The 27974-nt window shown below is 48.6% G+C and overlaps 1 protein-coding gene across 8 annotated transcripts in view; it reads right to left on the minus strand.

Moving 5' to 3' along the window:
- ZFHX3 (zinc finger homeobox 3) overlaps positions 1-27974 on the minus strand; it is a 308931-nt gene that overhangs the window by 119266 nt on the left and 161691 nt on the right. The window lies entirely within an intron of this gene.

The following is a 27974-nucleotide window of genomic DNA, read 5'->3' on the forward strand; positions in this document are numbered from 1 at the left end:
GCTTTTTATTTTTTTTTAACAGTATACACTTAAGCTAAAAGAACAAAAAAATTAAAATATATGAATAGACACAGATATATCTATACCTATGTGTGTATATGTGTATCTGTGTGTGTTTATATATATGAAGATGATAAGACTGTCACATTTCTATATGTTATAAATATGGGAGAAGAACCAGCTAATCCAATGAAACAATGGAATATGCAGGATGAAGGAAAACAGCAACATCAAGTTCAGGGGACAGGAGGCCTGGCTTAACTGTCAGTTCCATGAAAACAAAGGCAGTATCAAAACTCTGAGCATTTCAGGGGACCATGAGTCTCAGGAGCTGAGAGTTTCGTGTAGCTACACAATTAAAAAAAAAAAAAAAAAAAAGGGAAGTTAAAGATTTGGTTTTGGGCTCCTGACCAACACAGCCACAGCGGGGCCTCAGCAAGGAGACCACACCTCACCAGGAGCACCATCATTTGAGAGACGTTAAGGGTGAACTCAACCGAGGCAGGTGCTGAGGATGGTAGGGAGTCTGGAAACCATTTCCCAGGAAGGACATCTACGAATGAATGCTTGAGATATGTATGCAGTAGAATAGAGAAGATACGGACACAGGGACAAGCACCAGAAAGAGAAGGGGCAGTAAGCTGCGTGATTCCTGGCTCCTGCCTACCAGGGTGCACTCGTTGGCTGTTAAAATTACGTTGCAGGAAAACAGTGAACGACACCCAAGCTCTTCACATCTTGCAAAGTTTTAACACCTCAGTAACAAAATACACCCGCTATCATTTAAGTTTATAAATAACCACACCAGAGGAAGATTTATCTTGTGGAAAAGGAACAAGACAGTGCTCTACCCCTGATGGTCACAAGGCAGACAGTACCTCAACACACTGGAAGGCCTTCCTAACAATTGAAGGCCCCGCCAGACTCCACTGTGCAAAGAAGTGGGAACAATCAGAGAAATTCAGTAACTACTATTTAGAGATGCTTCAGTAGGATATTCCTTCACTGGGTTCAATATTTCCTAAATGACCTTCAAGGGATAGACGCATCAAAAGTTTATTAAAAACACAGATTCTGTGCATTTCCCCAATCTGAGCTCAGGGAATCAATCTCTCAGATGAGACCCCAGAATCTATACTTAAAAAAGGTTTTCCAGTGGATTCTGATACACAGCCAGATTTGGGAACCCTTGGGCCAGGCGATACCCTTAATAGTTTAAAGAAATAACATCTGGTTATTTTTTAGGCAATACAGAAAGGAACAAAAGAGGAAAAATCACCAAATTCTATCACTGAGCTGAACATTTTTTACCAATATCTGTCTTGGCATGTCCAACCTATACACAGACCGCAATTTTACGTCAATAGAATAATCTAATAAGCAAAGCAGTATTTTCATAGTAGGTTGAGACAATCTTTCCATCAATTTGAACGGCTGCATGGTGAGCCTGAGCAAGGACATTGTTTTAAGCAGTCCAGCCAAGCAGTTCACCAACTCAAAAATAACTGAAACACACAACTCTGGGAAGAGCAGACACACACTGAAGTCCAAAGCCTAGGGGCCCGTCGGAGAATAGCCCACTTCGCTTAACATTCTGAGAGATATCAGCAGAAAAATCCCAGGTGCGGTGGCGCTCACCTGTGGTCCCAGCAACGTGACAGGCTGAGACAGTTAGGGGTCATCAGCCTGGCCAACTTTGTGAGGCCTTGTCTCAAAATTTAAAAGGGGCTGGGGACGACGTTGAGTGGTAGAGGACTTGCCTACCATGTTCGAAGCCCTGGATTCAACTCCTGCTGTGGCATAACAAGCAAAGATGTACAAACACACCTGCCTGGGGTGACTGGCACAGTCGCTTCCTCAAGTAGAAGATACCCTTCTCTGGTTTTAAAGCAAATCCAATCAAACCCAGGAATGTCCTTGCAGAACGTGGGGCGTTCTCTGCCCCTCAACCTCAGGGCCCATTTCTGAATGTAGAGCCTACTCCCTTCCCACCCTAAGCCTTTTGTTACACTTGGAGAACTGCTTCCAGAAGATGTGACTTTCCGGAACTTGGACAGGTTCTACAGAGAAACGTCAACTCCAGGGCCAAGAGCTTTTCTCTCCTTCAGAAAGCAGAAGGCACCACTGGGGAAGCAGGAGGCGGGGGGCGCTGAGGGAGAAGGCGGCATGGCATGGTAATACAGAGGGGCAGAGGACCCAGGTGGGAGGTCTGGTGTTCTCAGGTCTGACCTGAGAAAGACCCTGGAGCAAATGAGAGGGAATCTTGCTTTCATGTGGCTTTTGGAATACCCTCATTTCCCCGCAGCCTCCCTGGACACTGCTACATAGCACATGGCTTCTGAATGTGCAGAAAGGAGACAAGGGGTCTGGAAGGAAAGGCTCGGGGCAGACAGCAAAGGGGCACGGTACGTGTGGGCTGGCTCCCAGTGTGATACACACTGGCTGGGGCCTGGGGAAGCCGGCCGGGGCCTTGTCCCGAGCGAGGAGACAGGCCTCTGCTGGTTTCCTAGCAACCCTCGCCGGCAGCAGGCAGTATCCCAGGCAAGGCTGTCCAGCAGAACATTGAAATGGCCACACGCACAGAGGTAGAATGAAAGCAGGCCTGCCTCCCAGTTGGGCACAGCGGGAGGCACATAGGAGCCCTGCCCGCAGGCCCTCAAATCAAGTTCCACTAAAGCATCTCGGGGACCAGCTCCAGAGGCAGCCTGGCTTGCTTCTCCTCTGCCCTGCAGCATCTGCGGAACACAGCCACGCCCCCAACCCACAGCCCGCCAGGCAGATGCACCTCCGCCCTTCCAGGGGTGCTGTGACCAGACTCCTTGACAGTCTCTGGGAACTTTGACCACAGGCCAGGACACGCCGGCACTCCACACAGACCCTTTCTTTGCACTCAGATTCTTCCCTCTGCAGGTACTTCAACTGGCCTGCTCTGGGTTGACATCACCTTCTAAAGCCTCCAACCATCCATTAGGACTGGGAGGCCCACATGCCCCAGACAAATGTCCGTCCCTTGGCCTATCCCGTGTCCCTTCTCTATCAGCCTAAGTCCATCTCATCCTATCCAACCCACTGTGCCAATGAATGCCACATGGGGTACATGGCAACTGGACAAGGACTGAGCCTCACCCGCAGCACTGAGAGCAAAGGGCCACCATCTAGGCTGGCCCCAGAGGCACTCAAGGTGACCCCCTGCTTGCCACCTTGAACCCGGGGATGGGGTAGTGGGTGCCAGACACGCCTGCACGAGGCCACACGCACGCGACGAGGCTGTGGAGAGCACTGTCACTTTAGAGCTCTCCCAGCACCTGGGCTTTTTCTTATGAAGTGCTGCCTGTGGTCAATTATTCATCATCAGATGTTTGCTCCAGAGTTAGATGCTGCTCTATTGATAGAACTTCTCCCCATCCCTCAGGACATCCAATCCTAGGTTCTCTGGAAGACAAACACCTCTCTTCACAGAGGGTGTAAAGGCACTTGTGAGGGGTCCAGGACTGACATCTCTCAGAGCTGGGGACAGAACAGAATCCCCCTATCTCGCATCCTGCTCTGTCCTTACGAGGCTTCCTAGAGTGTGAGTGAAGTTGGTACTTCACTGCTGTAAGGCATGGTGCTAAAAGGAATGGGGAAATTGACGATATCTAAGGCAGTGCATAGAAAAATTAAAGCAAATCTACATATACACATGCTAAGGGTACATACACTACATACACATAAGCTGCCCTCTACCTCTAACAAGAAGATCCCACAATATATCTACCTTCTATCTTTGACACACTCTAATTCCTCACTTTATTTATGAAACCAAAATTTTAGGTCAATGGCTTCCCAACGTCTCAGTTTCTACGTCCTGACTTTTCCCTGAGACTATCTTGGGCCTAACATAAGGAAGCATCAGGGGACCCAGGGATGAAGGCTGCCCCACAGCCCCGCGGCGTTGCTTCCCAGCTCTCTGCCGTGACCTCATCAATCTCAAGCCTCCCTCCGTGGTAGGAGATGAAGTGGGAGCTAATGAAAATGCTAAGGAAATCAGTACCACTAGGAAATGCCAATACTCATCCGCCATCAACAGCAACAGTTGACTGTCTTTATCCGACTTTACAGAGCCCCATGCTTCCAGGATGAGGCTGGCGGGCTGGACCATGTCTCTACGCCTGTACAAGGCCTGGTTCACAATGCTATTACTCATTAAGTGACAACATAGTAATTATCACAGATGGCGAATTCGCAAGCGGGTTCCTCGCTGGCTGTAACGGGCTAGCCCACACTTGCCCGGGGCACCGAAGTTTAGCAGTCAGAATGCTATAAAACACGCTGTTCTTTCTTCTTCTGACTTATTTATTTATTAGCATTAAAGAGAGGCTTCATTTTTCTCTTTCAGAGTCGGTTTCAACAGGTTAAGCCTCTTTGAAGCCACATAAAACAATTCACTTAGTAGTTTTCAGCTAACTCTAGAGTGACTTTAGATTTGACCACACCACACTTCGGTAGCTTCTTAGGAATTAAAAAAAAAAAAAAAGTATAAAGCCACAGGGTTCCCAACCAAGGCTGGAGCTACCGCGCTCTGCTTCCAGTTCTGTGTTTCACGAGAGCAGTTTCAAGCCAGGGGATGTGAAGGGAGCCGCTTTGGTTCCAAAGTTGCCCTGGATAGTTGCAGGCAGAGCAGGGCTGGTGGTACCATGCCAGCCGATGGGCTGGGGTGGGTGGGCTTAACTACGAGACCAGCCTTAAAGAGCCAACAGGCGGTTGAATGCCAAGCCTGCACTATTAATTTGCATATGACATTAATTTTGCTGTCAGTGTGTTAATGTGTGATTAATTCTGTCATGGGTTAGAGCAAGGAGAATTAGTTAATTGTCAGAAACCCTTCTCATTCACTCTCTCACGCATCCCCCGCCTCCCTCTAACTTGCCCCTTTTTTCTCTTCTTATTAAACGAACCTCCTGGGTTTTCTTCCTTGGGGCACTTCTTTCCTATGGGATTTTAATCCCCTCTCCCCTACCCTTTACATGAATTCATTTTTAGAGCTAAGAAGTGAGAATGCAGATGGGTTTTACCCAGGCACCCGCCGCTGGCAAGTCTGAACTCTGTCCATGCGGGGGTGCTTTGGGAAGGTCCTGCAACAGGGACACACAGGTCCCATTCACATCCATGGTCAATTGCCAACGCCTGTGATACCTGTATACATTGTACAATCTGCACTTTGTATGCTATGCAAATAACCTGGGGGGCTGGAACAAGCTGAATGTGGAGTTCATACAAAGCCATTGCTGTGATATAGAAATGGGTTATTCGACTGCCCATTTCCCTGCTGCCCAGAGACTGGCAGGCCTTTTCCTTTTGAACAATCCTCCACCCACCCCCACATCACTGCAGCTACAAGGTTCAACTCAGAGGTAGGTCAGTTTTATCCCATCAATTATTCCATCATCTAGCTAGTCAGTCATGCTTCCAAATAAAATAAAGCCCAACAAAAAAATCTTGAGGTCCCTAGCTCCATAAATGCAAAAATAATTCTTGAGACCCCGTCCCCCTGAATGCCATCGGATCAAGAGAGGGCAACCCCGGCGAGGACACTACCCTACGTGGCTTGGGCAAAATGCAGGCCACAGGCGGATCTGCTCGGCTGTGCCTAGGTCCTTCCGACACCTCCAGCTGCCTTTAGCTCTGAAGGGATGAACGAAGAAGGAAGAAAGTGTGAAAGCAGACAGCCTGATGGCCACCCCCGACTTCACAGCCATCCAGAACTGGTCTCATTTACAGGGCTGAGAAACCAAGCGTGGCCGTCAACTCCTCCCCAGCTGCCCGGGAGGGATGGAATCACACCAGTCAAGGACAGGCAAGGACTCTAGGTGTCACATCCTCTGGGGGACGAGAATGAGAGGTGAAGAGGAGCAGGCTGCTGCGACTCCCCTGTCCCCAGCAATTTACCTCACACCCACTGTGCTCCTTGAAAAGGGCCCTAACTTTGTGTCTCGCTGATACTGGTCAAATTATATTGTAATACTATGTCCATTAATGCTCAACAAATTCCACCATTATGTACAGCTATAATGCGCTCATAAAAAATAAGGGGAAAAAAACAAAGGGAATTTCACTGAACGCCAGGACTTACCAAAACAACAAACAAACAAAAAAAAAAGAGTTATCATATTTGTTACAACAAAGAGGATGTCGGTAACAGACCTATTTACATGTTGCAACAACACTTTATGATCTTTTAAAAAGAGCACAGGGCTCGCTGTATACCTTGGAAGTAATTGTTCTGATTCGGAAACGCATCTATCGGCACCAATTCTTTTTTAATTAGTGAAGAGTCACGTTCTTCTGGGCCCTGGTTATTCTAATGTCTTGTCGTTTTATTTCACGTATGCTCTTTTAGCCCAACTCACACTGGATGTTGGGGAGACGGGATGTCACTTCCCACAGTAAGCAGCTGAACAGTCTCCCAAGGAATGTGCGTTTTCCCATCTCTGTTTCTGCCTCCCTGTCACATACTCTCTCAGTCACTCTACTCCCTCCTCCCCAAATAACAAGAGTCAGAAAAATCCAAGGAAGTGGCAGAAGAAGGGGTCTGCAGCAACTCTACTTTTCAAACCCCCGTTCGTATTAGAACTCCTTAAAAATAAGTTAAAATACAGACTCCACTACAAAACTTTTCTGAGTCTTCGTGGAAGTTACCAGGCCTTTCTCAAATGAGCTGGAAGTATCTTTGATCAACAGAATTTGGGTCTCGTCTTCCTTTTCAGATTAGGTACAGCTCTAATTGTTTTAATATGGGCATTATTCACACATGAAACTGGAATTACTCAGCACGTGGGAAACAGGTCCTGACCACCCATGGCCATTAAAGATCCCATGACATTTTTGTAAATCTGCCAAATTCTGGCACAGACAGCAGGTCCAGCAGTTGCTGTATTCAGACAAGGAAGAGCCCATGCTCTCGCCCCCTGCGTGCAGAGCAGACACCAACTTCCCTCAGATGCATTCTTAGAGTCTGTCTATCCTTGGGGTCCATCCCAGCCACCCTCCTCTGGGCTCACCCCGTCAGTTCTCAGCATCTTCAAGTTTCTCCTCCTCCTCTCGCACAGTAACAAGCCTCCCCTTTCCCTCCATGCATCCTAACCACCTTTCTTCATCTTCCTTCCTCTGGACTTCTCAATCCCCATCGAGCCTCTTCCGAGGAGACCTTCATCCAGTCTCCCTCTGGGACTGCCAGATTCCTTGCAGGAAAACCTCTGCACCGGGCGATGCCCCTTGGCCTGCTCTGGCATTTCTCCAGGCAGTGGTGACAGGGGAAGGTGACATCACATGTTACACAAGGAGAAACAGAGCTGCACAGCCACCTGAGGAAATGCTCAGCCATCCATGCACCCAGTGAAAACATCCTAAAGGTGTGGCCTTTCCAGAGCCCCAGGAGGCCCAGGGCCTAGCAGCAGGCCCCCAGCACAGCCGCTGCCCCTGTGGAGCCGCCCTGAGGAACTGTGAAAGGCTTTCCATGCCAGGCACACTCCCAGCATTGTGCTCTCTCCAGCAAGCTCTCCCCCACCAAAAACCCCGAGGCCTCCGGAGTGTACACTAACCGCAAGCCTTTGAGTGGCTCATGTATTTACAAACTGAGGCATGTCGAAATCAAAGGGGATACCACATGACATAATTCGCATTAAAATGTCAACAGGCTGACAATTTATAGAGTCAATCCACGGAAGGTGGGGAGGACTAAGACTTAGTAATTGTTTAATTCCTGCTGAAACCCATGGTCGCTGTGCCTTCAGGAAGCCAGGATGCACTGGGGGCCCCCAGCCTGCGCAGCGCCCTGTGGCGTTGGCACAGTGCCAAGGCTTGGCAACAGGTTTAACCATTTAGGGTGCTCCACGTTGAGAGAGAGAGAGAGAGAGAGAGAACGCGCACAAGCCGGGGGTGGGCAGGTGAGAAGGCTGAAGGGAAAGATGGAAGTAGGGGGTGGGAGGTCTTCTGCAATGTGGGTACAGTGGACAAAATGGCTTAGGTGGGCCCCAAAGAGGGAAAAGTCCCCTTTGCTGTGTGGCTGGAACTTCCATTATGTTCCAAGCATCCAGATGCCGGAGATCTGAGTGCATGCAAAAGGCACACCCAGTCCTGGTGTTCTGGCTGCTCTAGGCAGCAGCTCGCTCACCCAGGAGCTCTAGGAGGGGGCTCAGGTGTCTGCATCTCGATGATGGCAGGCCCTGGCTCAAAACGAGCAAGAAGATGACATGAACCACACCCAAGTCCCGTTCAGATGAAATTACCCCTGGAAGTCTCTCCCACCTCACCAGCAACACAGTCTGGCCCTCAGAACATAAAATACAAATGCTCACGCCCGCTTCAGACGCAGTACTTCCCACACGAGGTCTGACTCCTCTTGGATTCACGCAATTGGCTTCACTTGTACTCGTTCAAATTAACTGACCCTTATTTCAAGGAGGGGGTCCCTCTAGGGGTGAGGATCTTGTAAAAGGAAGAGAACTGGACAAGGCTTTGGGGAGGGGGAATTGGGTCAACTCTCTTGACTGTACCCCAGGATCTGAGTCAAGGTACCTTCCTATCACTGCACATGAAAATACATCCAGAAAAGAGAAATGGTATATAAATAAGAAGACCCAGCAAAGCTTACAGGCAATAACCAGTATCTGCTTTAACCACGAAAGAAATGTGCACTGAAAAGATGACTTTGCTCTGTGGGACTCGTCCCCTGAGGATGTCCAGGGTCACGCGGGCTGTGATGGGGCCCCCTGCTCAAGCAGTCTGTATAAACACTGTTACCTCATTCCCTCTTCTACCTCATTAACCCGAACACATTAAAACAGGTGTGCACTCGGGGCAGAAATGAGACTGCTGAACCAGGCTGCTGTAAGCCTCCCCAGCTGAGCAGGAGGCCGGGCGTGAACAGGGGGACCTGCAGCTGCAGGGACTCGCTGGGCCCTGGGACCACTCTGAGGAAAGGGGGATGACCAGAGGAAAAAGAACCAAAGGGGGGGGGGGAAGAAATTCTATACATCTCACAAGCAGAGAATCCCATTCCTTATATCACCCCAAGGAAAAGGAGTGGCATCTGATAAAATACTTCAAGATTCTTCACACATAAACATCTTTGCCAAACTGTTTAGAATTGGAGGGAAAACCAGAAAATGAAAGTAGGCTTATTTTTAAAAAGTGAAAATAAAAGTAGACATAGGTTTTGCAGCCACTCAAGGTCCAAAGTCCTAATACCCATAACAACCAAGACACAGCTGACCAAAGATTGGCAAAAGGCAAAGGAGAAGACAGCAGTAATTTAAGCTACATAGGTACAAAGTAAAACTAGCACTTGACTTTTTCAGCCATTGCCAACAGACAGTAACAGATCAGTAACAATTAGGAAAACACTCATAAGAACTCCTAGGGAAGAAAACAAAATTAAGGTCTGCGCACTTCCAAAATAAGCATGATTCTGGTTATACGAAGAACAAATGACATTACCTACAGGTAAGGAATGCAAAGGACTTTTAGATGGTAGCTATAAAATGTAAAATTAGGTGCAAGGAGTCATAATTCAGCCACACCCCACATCCTGGACATTACCATGCCGTATTTGATTGTAGTCATTACCACATGGGAAATGAGTGTTGCTATGCAAAACTTACTTTTGCATTTCTTCATTTGTGTTCAAATTTGCAACCTTAACGTGTTATTGCCATTGATTTGCATTACATTTCATAGGTGTTTCCAAGCACAAATGATGGACATGTGCCTTTCACAGCTCTTGATAACAGCATGACACATGCTGCCCAAACTTAGTCCTCGTAGTGCCCATTTAATACATAAGTCAAGATTACAAAGAGCTGCTCTGTTTTTCAAGTACTCCTTGCATATCTGCTCATACTGATCTAATCATCAGACAGGCAAGGAACTTGCTGAGATTATTCTATTCTGTTGCCCCTACTTTGCACATAGTTTCAGATGTCAAGGTTGATTGTTTCACATTCAGTTTAGCTTCTTTGGAATCAAGAAGGGAGGCATCTCCTCCCACTTGTTGACTCAGAGCAGGAATCAGAGATCCCAGCATTAGCCATGTATTTCATTAAAAGGAGCAAAAAAAAAAAAAAAAAAACAAAAAACACCCCAACACATCAGTTTTCAAAAGGAATGGAGCAAAGGAGAAAATGTCCATAACTTGAGTAGCTGAGGAGATTAACTTCCAAGGTACAAATAGGGAAGAGGAGGGATGCATGGTGGGGGAGGGGGGGTTCAGCTGAAGAAAAGTTTTGGAGTATTTAAAATGTATGGATCACAGGGGTTACCATGGAAACCGTTTTGCATACTTGACTGCAGGTGCCCCTGACAGCAAATGGAGACTGGGAGACGGGGGTGGCATGGTCGCAAGCAGGAACCCAAATGTAAACATTAAAGGAAGCGTCCTAGGGCAGTGTTAAGTCATCTGTGTCACCAGCACTGTGGTTTTCAACAGGAACGGGCTCACTTCTGCAAAGTGGGGACAGTGGCTTTGCAGTCCCAACAAGGCTTTGTGTGTGTCCAGAGGCTGTCCCCCTTGAAGATACTCTGTGGCACTGCCAAGGTTACAGAACGTATGCAGACCCAACAATAAAAATAATAATAAAGAAAGACAGAAAGGGCGGGGATTGTGGCTCAGTGGTAGAGCGCTTTCCGAGCATGTGTGAGGCACTGGGTTAGAGTCTTGGCACTGTATACAAATAAATAAAGTTCATCAACAACTAATAAAAATATTTTTAAAAAAAGACAGAAAGAAACCAATGTCAAAAGTATTCTAGTTTAACTACTTGGTGTTTGTTTTTTGTTCTGTCCGGTTTTGGTTTTTAGAGTGAATACGCATTAGCTTTCATACGAAAGACAGACAGATGCAAGGAAATGGAAAGGAAACAAGGAATACAACTTCTCTGCACGGGCTGTGGACTCTATATCAATTTCTGAGTCTAAGTTCTTTCTCACTTGCAGCTAATTTTGGTCATATGAAGGAAATTATGAAGCTTGCCAGAAGTTCTGCTCAAAAATAAAAAAAATAAATAAAAAAAAATAATAAAAATAACATAACAAAAAAAACCCTAAAACATAAAATACTGACTCCCGGGTTATGCAGGACAATGTTATAAAATTATAGCAGGAAAAGTAATGTCACGGCTGACTTCTCACAACTGAAGAGGTGACAGGTACTTCTTAGAGAAAGGGTTGAGTGTGCAGTAGCCACAATCCAGCTGGACTTGGATAACGATTCCTTGTTTTTTAAGCACTTAACTAGGTCACTTCTCACTCTGTCACTTAAGGCAAGAGACAGGCGTATCCCTTTTTTATAAAGTCCCATAAACTTACACTCTTAGTTCTTGAAAGAAACTTAAGTGATGTGTCCATGCTCCTCATCCTTCACATAGGGCACCATAGGCTGCCCAAGGTTAAATTATTTGCTCAAAGTCATTTCAGTAAATACTGGCCACATTTCTCTTACGGGAAGTTTCCTCTCTCTGATCCCCCCTTCAAAATAATCCACTGGACTTTTTGTCCTACAGACCAATAGCACGTCAAGTTCAAACTAAGGAAAACCAAGCTAAAAAATAACAACAGGGGGACTGGGGAGATAGCTCAGCTGGTAGAGTGCTTGCCTCGCAAGCACAAGGCCCTGGGTTCGATCCCCAGCACCACAAAAAATAAATACATAAAAATTAAAAAATAACAACAGGTATGTGGTCTACACAGACAATGGAAAATCTGATGCAGAAGAATGAGGTTCTTAAAGAATAACACAGTGTGCTAAATGCTGGGTGTAATGCAGGCACATCACCCGTACTACCTCATCCAACAGTCCCATCAGCTAGGTAATTCTATTAGCCTGTTTTATAGATGACAGACAGGGAGAGATTAAGTTACATAAATCCCAGAGAGTTTGATTCCAGGGAATTTCTCCCTCTTTAAAACCACAAGAGCCACCTACCTGGGTCTCCCATGACAAGCTTGGGCATCCTATACTAATGTTGTCTACTCTGCGTCCAACTCAAGTGCCTGGCATCGAGTGGCATCCTTTTGACTAGCCAGGAAACTTCTACTGTCATTTGTTTAACAAGAAAGAGCAAAAATAAAACCATTTCCCAGCAAACACCAACATACCCATATTTCCATTATGTGACCAAAATTAGACCTCTGTGAGAACTAAGGCTTAGAAACTGGCATATGTTAGACATTCAGGCACCCCGTGAAGCCAAGAGCCTCTTAGCCCTCCCCTACCCCTCTGGCAGTAGGTTGAGAGTCTTAATTGGGCATGTTTCTGCTGCCGGTGAAACGTTTGTCCTTGTTGGCAAAAAAATAAACAAAAAACTAAACAAAACAAAACAAAACAAAAAAACCAGGAATAGATCAGCAGAGCCCTGTCTTCAGGGACACAACAGATCTTTAGTATTGCTCTTTCCAGAGTGGCGGGGAGCAGTGGGGAAGAGGCTTCATAGAAGCATGAAGCCTCTATGTGGTACTGTTCAGGGGTGGAAGAACACCTAACCATTAGATTTTGGTACATGAACTCCACAAAGTTTCATGAAAGTTTTCCACGGTGGGAACAATGTTTTAAAAAAGAAGAAGAAAAAACCATAGACACTTAAACATACACCTCCCGGATGCTCAAATGAACTCTTCGCTGCGTATATAGCTGTCGCTCTCTCTAGCTACTGATGCACCTTACGTTGTCAACATATTCCAAATTAAACCACGGCCACCAGCACACTCTACCCCTTCTGCCCGGTGCCTCGGCGTGCAAGGCATTCACTACGGTCGAACAGTTGCTGATTTCATTTTGTAGTATTTTTCTTATTTGAACAGATCACTTGAGCAGACTTCCTCACTAGCAAACCACTAAAAAGGCCCCAGCTTCGGAGCTTTACTATTATGAAATGTTTAACTCATGACCAGTTTTCTTTTAAAGATTCTAGTCACCACACATGCAATGAGAGGAAGCTCCAGCCGCTGCACCTAGTACACCGGCCTTGGGTTCGGTGTGTGGAGCATGAACGTGTCTTTGTCGTTGGTCGGGCTGGCCCTGCTGTGTGATTTCTCTCTTTCAAATCCTGCTCAAACCCCAGGTTCCCAGCCCATCTTTTGATCTAACCAACTGGGTGTCATTTCTCCCTCCCTCCGCCTCCTGCGGACGTGGACAGCTCTTGTGTTTATGTTTGACGGCTCTTACTGAAAGATCAATTCCTGTTCTTTTTTTTTTTTCTTTGCGTGGTGCTTGGGATCCAACCCAGGGCTTGCACATGCCAGGCAAGCACCCCAGCAGCTGGGCTACACCCGCAGTCCCTCTAGCAATGTCTTCCAAACTGGATCACAACCCATGGGTGCAGGGTCCCACAGAGTCCCACAGAAAGTGAAACCAAAACTTCCCAGTGCTGGGCCGGGCAGGCACATTTTTTGTCAAGCTCCCTGCCTTGAGAATCGCTGCACTTGTAGATCATGAAATCGACTTATAAAACAGAATAGGATGGAAAGTGCCAGCTAGAGCACAGATAGAGGGAAACGAATTATTTTGTACAAAGTCTATTTCAACTATATATACAAGACATCTATATGCACGTGCCAGGTGATCAATGTAAGTGGGTACTTCTTTTCTGATGGCATACGATCAGGTTTAAAAATCACCGATCAGGTTTAAAAATCACCGTCCCTAAAGAAGCTTGGACATTATCGTACTTGCAGAAGTCACTCAAAAGCATGAGGCCTGAATACAGGGCAGGAGAGACGTGGACTAGCATTTCTCTGTTACTGGGTGTGTATTCTGACCCCAAGAACTTGGCTCATAGTGGGAGGGGGACAGCCAGATGTGGGCCTAAGTAAGGGTCATTGAGACAGGTTCACTTGCAGAGGGAGGAAAGAATGAACAGGCAGAGGTAATTTCTAAGGAAGCACGTGAAAAAGGCTTTTCAGGGCTGAACCCCAATTTTAAAATGTCCAGTTTTAAGATTCCTTTTTATTTATGAGCTATACCCCCAGCCCCAAGATTCCATCTCCTAAGAGCAAATCTTCAGGTGATACTTGTCAACCATCTACCTGACATCTGCAAGATAATGGGAAGGATAAAAAGTTGGATGAGAACAAACAGATCCTGCTGGGAAGCATCTTTTGGCAACAGAGACAGACCCTGAAAAATGTGGACCATAAGATGAACCAAAAGGGGCCAAGAGTCCCCACAAGGGTGCTGGAGAGGCTGGGACAATCCTGAAGACAGGGTTGGCTGCACATGGGAATTCTCAAAGTGCTTTGAAGTAAGCGGCTCAGGCTTGTGTGGCTGTTCCTCAGTGGTCAACGCAGGAATGGAATTCTACGCGAAACCGACAATAAAGATGCGGTTTCAGGCATCCCTAGAATGCCCTGGTCCACAGCAGCATCCAGTTTATCCCAACACATGCTTTTGGGATGCTGAATTGTGAAGAGCCAAGCACTGAGTCAGGGCTGCTCTACCAGATTGTAGGGTACAGAAGAAACCTGGGGCCGATACTTTTGTCACTCAGTAAATATTTACTGGGCTGGTGTCAGCTACTATGCTAAGAACTAGGGACATGGCTATTAACAAGGGTGGCCATGGTTCCTGCCATCTTGGGAGACCAATAAATAAACGAACCAACAAGGAAAATAAATAATCACTGTCAATGTAGACAAATAAACTCCGGTGAAAAGATGGTGCAGCTTCTGGAGAGCGGATCCTCTCTGAAGACCAGGCATTTAATGTAAGCTGAATGTCAGGGTCAGGGAAGTACATTCCAGACTGTGGAATAGCAGGTGCAAAGGCCCCGTGGCAGGTACATACTAGAAAGCCAGTGTGGCTAAAGAGTAGTAGGCAAAGGGGATGCTATGAGATCAGCATTGTGGGAGCTCATTGGCTTTTACTGTAAAAGGGATGAAAAGCCATGCGTAAGTGTTTACAAGGGCATGGTACAACCTGATGTTCCTCTTTGTAATCGCTCCGTGGAGAGTGGGTCGTCAGGGGCAGGAGCAAAGCAGGCAGAGAGTGAAGGCAGTGAGGGGCTCTGGGGTCTGCATGTGAGGGCAGCCAACGCATGTTTTAAAGGCGGAGCCAACAGAACTTGTTCATGTTCTTGTTGCTTTAAAAGGCAAAGAGGCCCACAGATAACTCCCAGCTTTGGGGTCTCAGCAAATGCTAGACTGGAGTGGGCCCTGACCAAGTGGGGGAGCCCAGGAGAGGAAGGCCTTTTGGGCATGGTCATTAAGAGCTCTCCCCAGGCCGTGATAAGCCAAGGAGTTCATAATCAGACATTCAAATGCAGCATGCAGTAGGGAGAGGTGAGGGCTAGAGACAAGGACTCAGTTGTCATCAGGAGGTAAATGGTGTCTACAAACACCGGACTGAATGAGGCACTTAGGGACAGTAACAGACAGGAGCAAGAAGGGGCCTGGGCCAAGCCCCGGGTTCCTGACACTGAGTGTCAAGGAACAGAAAAGAAACCAGTAGGAGAAGGGGCCCAGGGTAAAAGCCTGCTGAGGGTCACGGGGACTGGACCACGGATGGTGGACTGGGTGGTGCAGAGGCCGCTTGTGACAGTCTCTGAACTGTGCTGAAATGTGTCACTTCTAGGTCTGGCAGCTGAGAGGGACATCATCATGAGTCCACTTCTAGGGCAGGTGTGAGGGGAGCTGTTGGCCACAGAGATCTCAGCCGGTGGGGCCTTGGGCAGGGGCCGTGGCCCCCACAGAGGACCGACTGACTTAGGCAGGTGCAGGCTGCCTGCTTCAGGTTCATGGACAGGCCTACACCCCCAGCTGCCCCAGGTCACCTGCAGAGGACAGCACCCGTCTTTGCTTCCTGTTCCGTGGCCACCACTGAACACAGAGGACCCCTCTACCTCTCAAACCTTTCTGTCCCAGGATGAGCCGTTCAGCGCCACTAACAAATTGCTGGTGTCCTATTCCTCTTAACCAGCCGCGATCAAAGGGCACCTTTCAAACACTCCTCAGCCAATTTCCTTGAAAACAAACTTGCTTTCAGTAAAGACAAAAAAGCAAGGCAAACTGGGACACCCTGCCAATGTCCACTTGGGCCGCGTTCCTCAGAGATCCCCTGGCGCTGAAAGGAGCCATAATCTTGAGAGGCTCCAGACAAACCGGGCAGGGAAACACTCTAAGCACTGGAGGCAGAAGCCAGTCTCCTGCAGGAGAGTGTAACCCGCGTTCAGGGCAGAGAAACTGGCTGTGGGTGCTGGAAAGCGCTGCCTGGAGAGCCGGATGGGGCCCTGGAGCCCGCGGGCAGGAAATGTGCTCTTCCTTAAAGTCTGATCAAAAGACATTTCCACCAGGGCCCAAGGCCTATCTCAGCAGCCTGGGACACGTGCAACCAAATCACAAAGAAATGAGCACTTAGAATGACATCTGTTGGATTAATTAGCTGTGTAATTAGTCTCCCCTCGGTGGACTTGGGCTTTGTTGCTGCTGTCTGAAACCTCCCCAGGTGAGAGTTTCTTCCAAATGCCACACGCCGAGTGGAACGGAGAGCGGGCTGGAGCAGTAGGAAAGTGTGACAGCGTGTGGGAGGTAGTGGGGGGGTTCTGGAGAACTTTTGGGGTGTCATGGGAGCTGGAACACCAAGCGGGAGAAGTCATCAGCAGAGGAAGGACTCATGACCCAGCTGCCTGTGCGCAAACCTGCAGAGGCCTGAGCCCGAGCGCCAAAGGCTGGGAGCAGGAGAACGGAAAGGGGCAGACAGGGTCTGGATTCCGAGGAGGACACGATGAGACTGGACAGGGGTCAGGACTCCAGTCCCCGGAGGAACCATTTGGTTTTCGTGTGGGGACGGCTGCAGCCGTCACTAATGGGATCCAAGTCTGGGCATAAAAATATCATAAAAATGGTCAGAGTCTAATCTGAGGAGCAGAAAGTGAACACACACCCCTAACAGGGGTCCGGCCAAGCCACTCCCACCGTGCCTCCTGAACCCAGCTGGCTTCAGAGTCACACTGGCTGACTAATGTCTAGGACAGCAAGGAAATCGCAGTCCCGGGACCAGCGCCACTTGGCGTGGCCCCGTGGAAGAGCCGAGGAACACGTCCCGAGCTTCCTCTGCCTTTGTCTTAGCAAAGAAGGGAGACGGTGGCAGAGGGGAAACCCTGTCAAGGCACAAACCCCCCAGGAGGGGGACACTGGACGGGAGTGACACAGGGCTCCCATGGCACAGCAAACCTGCTGCGCCCACAGCATCACTCGATCCCAACGCGACAGACCTGTTTAAAAAACCCTGACGCCATTCTCCAATCTGTTCTTCTTCCTGGTCAGAGGAGCACAGGGCTCCCCAGGCTGGCTGGCTGGTCTTTCCAGCTTTCGGGCTAGAGAAGGCTGAAAGGTAGTAAAGAGACACCAGAAGGAAAGTTCCAGTCTCACAGGTAAGACTTGCTCCCGGCTTGGAGAGACATCACCTCTCCTCTTTCAGAGGCTTGTGTGACACCTGCCTGTCTCCCCTGCTGGCCAAAGGGCGATCTCCAGATGGCACAAAGAATCTGGAGGAGGAGAGACGAGGACAGCGAGCAGAGAGCGGGCAGGGTCCGGGGAAGCCACAGCCCAGAGCATGGGCACGGGAGGCGGGACAGACTCTCGGAACACACTCTCGGAACACACCGCTAACAAAGAGCCCCCCAAACACCACAGGTTGTAAGGTTTCAGGCTACTGATATGCAAAAGATCCTGCTCCAGCGCTCAGGAAGTGGCAGAAGGGGAAGAAATTCCCTTCTCACGTGTCTCCCACAGGCCCTGCCGGGGAGTAATGAGGGAAACACAGGGTCCAGTCCATCTGGATCCCAGGGGCTGGGCTGCACCAGCAGGAGGAGGGCAGATCCGGGCAGCAGGTGCAGGAAACCTTCCATCACAGAACCACCGGTCCCTGTGTTCGACCTTCTGCCGCAGGCTGAGGGACAGGAAGACAGGCATTGCCTGATATGACAGGTGTCACCCAGGGGAGGCCGCAGAGGTCAGCTTGGAAGTGGTTACAAAGGCCCAACGATCCCCCCGGGGGAAGCCTGCTGCCAGAGAGAGCAGGCGGATATAAAAGGGACAGCAAGCCCCATGCAGTGGCTTCTGCCGTTCTCAGGCACAGGCTGTCCCGGCAAGGAAAATGCCGAGTCAAATGTTGACCTAAGAGACCAGATGTGCTCTGGAGACTTCGTCCTGAGTCTGGGAACCTGCCCTGCTCGTTAACAGTTACAAATCAAACACTATCAGTAGATAAACATTCCTAACCTTCTAACAAGTTTGCCTTCTACAGGACTAGGATGGAGGCCCCAGAGAAGGTCCCTAATTATTCCTGATGATTAGTCCCAATTCAAACCTACTCTCTGCATTTCCACTTGGTGCCCTATATATATACACACATCACAGGTGCTGGGGGTCCTCATGGACAGGAACTCCGGATTCTTGCATCTAACCAAGAAACCGCAGCGGGACACTCACAGAGGCCCCTGCTGAGCCAGGGCAGTTTGAGCAGCCAGCAAAGCTGCAGCGGACCAGACTGAGGCATCCTGACCACGCCTTGGTGGGTGACGGAAAAGCATTTCAATAAAAGGAAATAATGGGGCGGGGGGAGTATTGGAAAGTAGATTTTAACATCGCTCTGAAGAAATTTTCAGATTTCATTAAAGGGGAAAAGCATTTTATTTAATGTAGGAAATGTGAAAATCTGATATGACAGTTTCCTATAAATAACAGAAATTGGAAATCATCATTAGAGGCATTTGTAATTTTCTTCTTTTGTTGGGACCCACCGGGGGGAAAAAGTAGGTTTTTACAAACAAGGAAGCCATTTATTTTTCTTTGGGCTCCTGTAGAGGCTGCTGGCAGGTCACCATGAAAGAATTTCTTCACCATCCTGAGGTAGATTTGCCAAATAAAACACAGGATACCCAGTGAAATGAGAATTTCAGATAAGTATGTATGAGTGTACTTTATGGGACACACTTCCACTTAAAAATCAGTCCTTCTTCTGAAATTTGGATTGAACTGGGAGCCCCATGTTTTTGCTATGCTTGGCAATTGTACCCCGGGGCTTCTGCCACTCAGGGGTCACTACTCTAACATTGCTGGCTTCAGTGATCTTCATAATTCCTATAAGGGACAGAAAAAAAAATTTTAACTGAGGACTGAACCCCAGGATGGTCCACCACTGAGCTACATCCCCAGCCTTGCTAAATTGCCATGGTCGTCCGTCCTCAAAACTGCAATCCTCCTGCCTCAGCCTCCTGTCACTGGGATTGCAAGTGTGCACCACCACACCCCAGGGGGACAGAATTTCTGTCATTAAAATTTTTCATCTTTCATCTAACCTCTTGGTGCTTAAAAAAAAAAATAAAAGTGCAGGAGATCTAATTTTGTTTAAGTATAGAATTACCTAGTCCCACACCAAAATGGTTCTCTAGGAACAGCCTTTCCCAACCTACACTTAACTAGTATTTAGAGTTTCGAGTTATGTTTAAAACAGAATAAAGACTATGGTTCAGGTGTATTATGTAATTATTTAAAAATCTTGCCTTTTCCTGACAATGTTCCTGACAAGGCCTAATTGTTCCCTTACAATTTCCCTTTCAAAACAAAACACCAGAAACACCTGTTGGAACTATATATTCAAATTTGCCCTTTGAGTCCAAGTCTTCAGCAAATTCAAAGGATTCAAAATTGAGTTCACGCCTCTGCCCCCTTCTGCGGCGCCTGCCACACCCACCTGGGTTCCCCAACAAACAACCGCAGCACAGGGTGAGCTTCTGGAGCAGGCAATGGACATTTGCAGCAGAATTCTTCTAAGGGTCACAGACCACCAGCGATGGCAGATGTCACTGCTGCGAAGAATTCCTGCAGATGGGAGTGGGAGGTGGGGGAGACTGAAAGCTGGAGATTTTTCTCTCACAAGAAGTTTAGGGCTGCAGAGCACAGTGGCACACACCTGTAATCCCAGCGGCTCCGGAGGCTGAGGCAGGAGGATCTTGAGTTCAAAGCCAGCCTCAGCAATGGCAAGGCACTAAGCAACTCAGTGAGACCCTGTCTCTAAAATACAAAACAGGGCTGGGGATGTGGCTCAGTGGTTGAACGCCCCTGAATTCAATCCCCGGTACCCCTCAAAAGAGTTTAGGGCTTTTTACCTTGAGGATGTCGAGGGTTTCAACTATTCTGACAAAGGAACAGTTACCAGTTTCTGGAACTAGCTGCCTTGTAGCCAGCACCTGAAAACCACTTGCATGCAGGGAAGCAGGCCCACAGTCATGAAAGTCACCTGAATACAAACTTAAGCACAGAGAATGTCCACAACCTTCAGGATTTGCTTCAGCCTATTTTTTTTTTTTTTTAAGACAAACGGCAAGATCCCAGTCACCATTAAAACTCATTAAGCGCCAAGCTTTCAATTCTGCAAACACAATGATTGCTTCGAAGTTAACACAAGTGGTTTATTTGTTGCTCAATTTAAGTTTTTATAGGTGTTCCACATCTGGGATGATGGAACAAAATGAGTTTTAAGGTACCGTAAAACAACTCAAGCCCCTCATCCGAGCCCCGGCTGCTCTTGGAGCATCTGATGAAGGCAATGAATCCAAGCAATGTCCCCGCAGGGAATGTGCCGGAGGGAGACTGGAAAAGGTGAGAGGGTGACATTTCATCCACAGGACTGCACATGCTGCAAGGGCCTCCATGACCCTTCCTGTCCCCCAGGCTTCTGATCAACACTGCCCCACAGACACTGGGCGGTGGATCTAGCCCTGCAGGCTCAACAGATGCTCTGCAAGATTTAGAAAACCGGGGACAAAAAAACATGGCTTTCCTCATCGAGGAAGGGAACTGTTGGACAATCAGCCATCCAATCTGAAAGAAAAGAGTTCTAAATCTCACTGTATGCAAAAGTATACCACAACACATCACGCATAAAATACACTTCCTGTGGATGAAAAACAGGAGAGGGGCAGAGGCAGGTAGTGAGGCAGCATCAGTGCAAAGCCCCAACCGGCCTGAGCGTCAACAATGCTCACTAGCTTGTGACCCAGAACGCCCCCGTGCCTCAGTCTCCCCACGGAACGAAAGGGAAAACAACAAAAGCTTAAACCAGTCCCTGTGAGCAGGTAGCACAGCACCTGGAGTGGAGTAAAGGCTGCACAGGTGGCAGCTGCCATTTTTATGATTTTGTAACTGTGGCAAAGAGAAAGCCTCCCTGGGAAAAGAAAATTCAGAACCACAAAGGAAGATGGACAAGTTGGACATCAGACAAAGGAAAAGTCTCTGGACACTGAGATGTGTCCCAGGGAAAGCTGAAGACCATGGGGGCTCAGAGAGATCCACAAGCACCCCAGGACCGCTGGCTGGGTCCTCCACCGCGAGGACTGACAGGCCAGGGCCACAGCAGGAGAGCCCCAAGAAGTGCACACGGCCCACGAGTTTGCGCAGAAGTGCCCACCTATCCACACTTACAGCCTCGTGTTAGAGCAATCAACCCCACACCGCAAACAGAAAAATCACCACGGCGCTGGGCACTGCACCAGCTGGGCACTTCCTACAGGGAGGGGCTGGAACACTTTTTTTTTTTTTTTTTTGATGCAGAAAAACAGTTCATTGGAGGAGTTTCCGGCTATGGCTAAGCAAAGAATCTGGGGGTACAGAACCCAGCAATATTTTAACAACTTTTTATTGGTGCACCTCAATTATACAGAATGGGTGGTCATCATTCTTAAGGACCAGTGGAAAAGCACAACCCTCCCCATCCGTGAACAGTGGGATACTAATGTTCCCTACTGCACTACCAGTAATATCAAAACCCGCAGACCACCTCAGTGTACATCAACAAGAGAGCAGTTAATAAATGGAATACTACATAGCCACCAAAAAAATAACCTAGATCTGTATTACTGACCTGAAATTATTTTCATGATGAAAAGTTACATAGAAAAAAAAGTTACATGGAAAAAGCAAGTTGAATGCACAGCACATGCCTATATCTAGAGTTTTCAAGTGAACAGTATGCGTGTGTGCGCGCACATACGGACACACAAATGCACTTGCACTTCTATCTGCAGAAACACAGAGGAGTCAGGAGGATACAAACTAAACACACAGTGGTTTGCTTCTGGAGAGTAAAGTCAGGGAGTACAATATATACTTTTGCTTTAAAAGGTATTTAAAATATACTTAAAGATATTTTTAAAGGAGGGCTCAGGGATAATACCATTAACACACAGTATCATTCCAATTTTGTAAAGCACCAATGTCACGTACAAAATGCAGGAAATGAAAATGTGTCACTGCGTGGTACGATTAGGCTGAGAGTCATTTTCTCTTCTCCTGCTGGAGTTTTCAAACATTTTTTTACACGCTACTCGTTATACTCCTACCATACAAAATAAGCAATCTCTATTTCATTTCTAGCCTACACTTGAGGCAAACATGGGATGCGAATGTTGTAAGAAATAATTAAGAGCACGGCAGTATTTTAACAGGGTCTGATGCCTCCTTTCCTCTCCCCAGGAAGGACTAGGGAAAGAGAGGGAGAGAGGAAAACTTTGCATTGAAGTCCTAGAAAAGAAGTCCTAGGTTCATGGTTGTAAAATTGGTTTTTCAACAAGTGGTGTATTAAGCACTGGGATTTAAAAAAAAAACAAACAAACCAACAAACGCATCTAATACAATTTCAGTTCCATTCCGTGGAGTCTACAGTGTGGATCCCACAGGTAACATTGGCCTTACCATCCTGACGTGAGGGTGTGGACCAAGCCACAACCAGAGGGCCCCAAAGACAGCGTGAGACTACAGCCACCAGCTGGACGCATGAAGGCTTGCCAGAGGATTCCAACGGAGGGACACTTCTCCCCCGGGAGCCAACCCTCCACAACACGCCACTGGCCGTAGGCTGGCCAGATGCTCCTGCTGGGGTGCAAGAGTGACCTGTTTCCAGCACGAGCCTGCCCCCAAGGACGTCTAGTCCTGCAACCTCCTAGAGTCCCCCTGAAGAGGACTGGTAGCCGGAGGAATTGCTACAGCCAGCCTGAGCAGTCCGACCCAGGTCCCCGGGGCCCAGGTGTAGTGTCCCAGCCCAGGTAAGGAGCCCCACATCTCGCCATCCAGGGGAGGAAGCAACCTTCAGACCCCTAGCCGCTCTGGAGAAGGAGGGGGGAAGGCTCATTGTGCTAAAATCGACCCAAATGTCCAGCCCTTCACACCTTCTAGATCGCCTGCAGGAAAGCACTCCCCTCCTTTCAGGGTTGAGTTGAAGGCACCAAGGTGGGGGGAGAAGGCGCCGGAGGCACACACAGCGACAAAGACGACTACCAAATGAGAAAACAGGGATGGAGGAAGCTGGCTCCGGAACCACCAGGCAACCAGAGGACACCTGTGCCTGGCCTGAAACACACAGCCAGGCCAGGCCGCTCCCCAGGGATTCATGCTCTCTGCCATCAGAGCAAGACAAAGGTCACTAGTGGCTGCCGGTGGGTCTCCAGACCCACCCCCTTCTCCCAGTGCACTCGGTGAGGAGATGGAGAACGGAGATTTCAAACTGAAGCGTCTTCTGACTGTGGGTGTTCGTCTGTCACACAGGGGTGTTATGGCTCTACTGGAAAAGGGGGCCCCGGCGAGTGTCTCATGCATCAGGGAAGAAGTGAGAAGGAGGCTGCACAACAGGGAGTCTCTCATGTCCTTCCACACTACATATTCCTCAGGGGACAGCAAGAGTAGAAGCCCAAGGGAGGGGTGTGTGTGTGTGTGTGTCTGTCTGTCTGTCTACATCATGCCTTGACCCTACAGCCACTTTCAGCCAAGTAGGTGGTTCAGACACTGGCTTCTCATCTCCCGTTTGCCTTGCTGACCCAGGGGCTCAGATGCGGCCCAGACACAAAGCCGTGGCAGACAAGCCTCTCTGGATGTAATTTAAGCTGAGCATGAAACCTTGAGTCTTGGCCCAAACCAAAGTACCTCAGCTGGGAGCTGAGTAATGGATTCTGGTGGGGTCTTATCTACCTGCTCAAGTTGAAGGATTTCCCCTCCAATAACTCTCAGGTGAAGAAAGACATCAAACTGAATTAGACTGTCCTAGTTGGCAGGTGTGTGTGGGTTCCCAGCCGCCTATCTGTACCCCTCCATCCCCAAGAAGAAAAGACCATCAACTCCAGAGTCCGCCATCAACGCCAGGTAGACTGGAAGGCAAAATCAGCACAGGAGAGCTTCACCAACTGCCCCTCAGCCGCAGACATCTGTCAGTACCGGCGGCTGTCCATCTAAGATGAGCAAGGGCACCCCACATCTCCGTGGTGGGGAAGCGGATGTATTTACATGTAAAAGCAGAAAATGTGCAATTGAGGTCTTGGAGCTCAGCGCCGGTGAACAGACAAGTACCTTCTGCACAGCACGCTTCCATTCCAGTTGAGTCACTAAGCACAGGGACCAAGAGCCCAACCTCCAAGCTCTGCTGGGGACTCTGACAGAGGAACTCAGACGGTGAGTGTCAGGATACAGACACACAACCAAGAGGGGCTGGATGACTGCTAGCCACAATTTAAGACCAAAGACAAGGCCCAGGGAATTCCATCATGAACACTCTGCACAAGTCCCCTGGGGGTCCAGGGCAAAGAAATGGAGTTTCCAACTGATGCCTTGGACTCTCCGGCCTTCCCCTCTCTTCTCTACTTCCAGGGGAAAGAAAGGAAGAATACAGTGAATATTAATCTCATTTAAACACTGGCATTGCACAATAATCAAAACTAGCAATTCCAGGCAACAGGGAGAGTATCACCAGGCTTCCATGATTCACCCAGCCCTCTCTTATGGCTGGATTAGAAAACATCCCACGCTTTCAGAAAGTTCAGTCCTAATGTAGCAGCATTCAGGATCAAATGCTTTGGATCCAGAAGAATTTTTGGATTTTGGATTTTCTCTGACTTTGGAATATTTTCACATACATAATCATTTGGAGGTATGTGCATATACATATTTGCATATGTTTTAGGGATGCGCCCAGATCTAAAAACAAAATTCATTTATGTACACCTTATGCACTCAGACCAAGGGGAATTTTTACCAGTATTTTAGCACACCTGAGTTCTCACAGTAGGATGTCACATGAGGACAGGTGTGGGGACTTCCACCTGTGGCATCGTGTTGGCGCTCACAAAGTCTCAGGTCTTGGAGTATTTCAGATTTCAGATTTTCAGTCTTGGGATGTTCCACTGGTACCAGCATTTATGGCATCAAGGACAGTGACCCTGGCACTGGTATGAGGTCAGATGACAAACTAGAAAGCCACACCACTGCTCCCATCTCCTGAGGCCGAAGGGGATCAAGCCTCTGCTGAGCGGGAGAGGGCAGGGGACCTGCTGGGAGGCCAAAGACATCACAGCCACTTCAGTGGGTGCCACCAAAACCAACTTTGGGGGCATCTCCCTGGCCAATCATAAATAATTAGCCAGGAAAGCAGGACAGGGTGTGGTGGGAGGCCCGGCAGGGATGCGAAAGGCGGGCTGTGAGTGAGGAGCCCAGGGCCCTCCCTGGGTCAGCGCATCTGGGGCGGTTTCTCTAGCAGACAGTAAAGAACTCGATTACATCCAGTTAACTGGGCTCTAAACTGATTATGCATGTGCCGGGCTAATGGATTACATTAGCAAGAGGAAAAATAACATGTAATCAATCTCCATTTACTATAGGCCACACCAGGGCCTAGAGAAAAAGTGACTCTCAAACCACCTCCAAACCCCAGCCCGAATTCGTGGATGGACGAAACCCAGTGAGAGGGAGCACCCCTTGGTGGCAAGAGAAGTTTATCTTAGTCACACTGAGGGATAAAGGGGCTCAGGGCAAGCACTGGAATGATAATCCTATCTGTGTCGTCCAGGAAATGAGTGGGAGAGCTCCCCCACCCCCAGCAGAGCCTCGGCAAGCAGGGACATTCATTCCCCAGCGACTAATGAGACCACACTAAGGACCTGAGGCTCCTGCTGCAGGAAATGCTACTGTGAACCTCAGGGGCTGGTCACAGTGACGTGCGATGAACGCAAGGTGTTGGCACCTCTCCTTTGAACCTTGGTTCCCATACTCTACCCACATGCCGCACTTAACAAAACCTGTGCCCCATGTCTTGAGCAAGGGCGCCCACCACCCCAAAGAACAAGACAAAATCTAATAAGGCCCAGGAGGAAGCGCAGAAAATCAGTCTGCTTCTCCCAACCTCCCTAAAAGCACCTTGCCCTGACTCTCTGGGTGTGATCCACAGACACCATTTGGGGCACAAATGGGGATATTCTTAGAGTGTCCTCTGGGTTCCAGGCCCTTCAAAAGCAAAGCCATGTGCCTGGTAGACTTTTAGTAGAGCTTCTGACCATGAGCAGGATGCACTGTGGACAGTCAGTCACCTGTGCACATTTGAAATCTAAACGGCAACCTTTTCCCTCGGCCAGCTTTGTGCCAACTCTAAATGACCTTTCATCAAAGTTGCAGACAACCTTCAGTGGCCACGCCAAGCCCTCTGTACAAATTTTACTTGGTTGGATCCTTTGGAAATTCATTTTTTCCACTGGTTTTTCCATAAGCTTTTCCCAACCATTTCAGCACCACCCTGTGGCCCGTTAGACCTCCAGTTTCAATGGACTGCAAAAAGCCTTTTCTATCAATGGTGGTACAAAACTAAGCTAGTCCAGGAAGGTTTTGCCCACTTAAGATACGGGAGTTGGCTGCTTGCTGTTCAGACCTTCCCAGTACATGACAGCTGGAGTTAGCAGACAATTCCAGAACATTCTACACACACTTCCTCACTCTTTTTTTTCCTCCTTCCCTAAAATGGTTTCTTGCTCGTGGCATGAAGCGCTCCCACCACCCTGAGAATGAGCAGCCGTAAGATGAATTAGTCACTGACCCAGCAGAGACCCGTGTGGATAAAGGATGAGAAGCCTTCCTTACATGGGGTCTCTCTTTAAAATGACAGTGGGGGGGGGGGTCACACTCGCTCAGGGCCAGCAGAAATGGGGACCCTCCTGGGCCCAAGGAGATGAGCAACGGTGTGAAAGGAAAGAGGAGAGACTGATAATAAAAGTGAGGAAAATGGAAAGAGAGCGTGAGGGAGTGGAAGGTATGTGGAAGGAGGCTGGGGAGATTTATGGCGATTTGTACCTGATTGTTCATACTAAAGCCATTATGGGATGATTAGAGAAAAAGGTGAGGTTTTAAGTCCAGTGAAAATCAATAGAAACGTCTGGAGCAATCCTGCCGTGCAAGTGAAAGGACTATTTACAGTATCCGGAGCCCCTCCTCCTCTGTTACTGCCTACGGGAGTCCAGAGGAGGATGGGGAGAGGGGTTAGAAAGGAGGAGGAGGCAGGACAGAGGATGGAGGGGGAGAGGCACAGGAGGAGCCTAGGAAAAAAGAGAGTGATCTGGAAAAGGAACGGAAAGGGACATCAAACATAGGAAGCAGGGACAATAAAGAGCAAAGGGCTCCCCTCCTTGACCCCGCGGCTCCCGAGCCCATCTGCCACCTTCCAGCCTACAGATGATCTGCTCCTGTGTTTATCAGTCATCTCCGCCCCGAAAAACACAGAAGCTTGGTGAGGCCAGGGACCGTGCGTGGGTCGACTGTATATGCTGCTGTAGGCGCGTGCCCAGAACAGTGTCCTGTATGCAGAAGGTGCTGGGTGTGTACCTGGTGGTTGAGGAGTGAATGAACAAACCGTCCCAGGGCATCCAGAAGAAAAGGAATAGAAAGAAGGGAGGAGATTGGAAAACAGGAGACCTGTCTTCTGAAAGAGACAGAATCATCGCAGAAGCCAATGATGAGCACGGAGAGCCAAGCATCAAGAAAGTCAGGGCAGAAGGAGAACCACAGGATCCTAATGAACTGCCATAAACAAGACCGGCCCCCTGAAACGGGGCGCCCCAGAACAGGAGCCTCCCGCCCCTTCCAGGGCCCGTGTGCCATGCGGCAGCCGGCCGGACCCTGAAGGGACAGTCCATCCCCTC

This window comes from Sciurus vulgaris, assembly GCF_902686455.1.
Source record: "Sciurus vulgaris genome assembly, chromosome: 17".
NCBI lineage: Eukaryota > Metazoa > Chordata > Mammalia > Rodentia > Sciuridae > Sciurus > Sciurus vulgaris.